The following is a 465-nucleotide window of genomic DNA, read 5'->3' as shown; positions in this document are numbered from 1 at the left end:
CCCTTCTCCATGATCTCCCTCTTACAGAACCTGGTGGCCAATTCTTCCTCTGCTTTCATCTTCCTTCCTTCCCTAATTATTTCATCTTTTATCCCATTCCTTCTTATTCCCTCATTTCATTCAGCCCTTCCACTTCTTTTTCTCCTTTCTTCCTCACTTTTTTTCTATCTGCCTCCTGCAGACTCGCCCATGGCAGCCTTCGTGCTGTATTTGCTGGCAAGGTTCTTCGCAATATATATATTCCAATCTGCCTTTCTTCCCTCCTTCTGTCTTCCCATTTCATCCTTGAATCCTTGCCTATTCCTCCAATTCCATTCAGCTTCTTCTTTTTTCTTTATTTCTTTATATTCTGTTTTTATTTTTTTCCCTACCCTTCTCTCTAACTCACATTTTGTCTCTCTCTCTCTTCCTCCTCCACACGCGTCCATTGCCATCCTCGCGCTGTACCTTGTGGCCAAATGCGTC

General features: G+C 43.2%; 1 protein-coding gene across 1 annotated transcript in view; it reads left to right on the top strand.

The window, feature by feature from the left end:
• Nucleotides 1-465, top strand: part of LOC119581872 (carcinine transporter-like) — a 41,499-nt gene that overhangs the window by 38,671 nt on the left and 2,363 nt on the right. The gene's annotated exons all lie outside the window — the stretch shown is intronic.

The sequence above is a fragment of the Penaeus monodon genome, chromosome 15 (assembly GCF_015228065.2).
Source record: "Penaeus monodon isolate SGIC_2016 chromosome 15, NSTDA_Pmon_1, whole genome shotgun sequence".
In the NCBI taxonomy this organism is placed as follows: domain Eukaryota; kingdom Metazoa; phylum Arthropoda; class Malacostraca; order Decapoda; family Penaeidae; genus Penaeus; species Penaeus monodon.
Note: the sequence above shows the minus strand (reverse complement) of the source record. Positions and strands in the feature narration are given on the sequence as shown.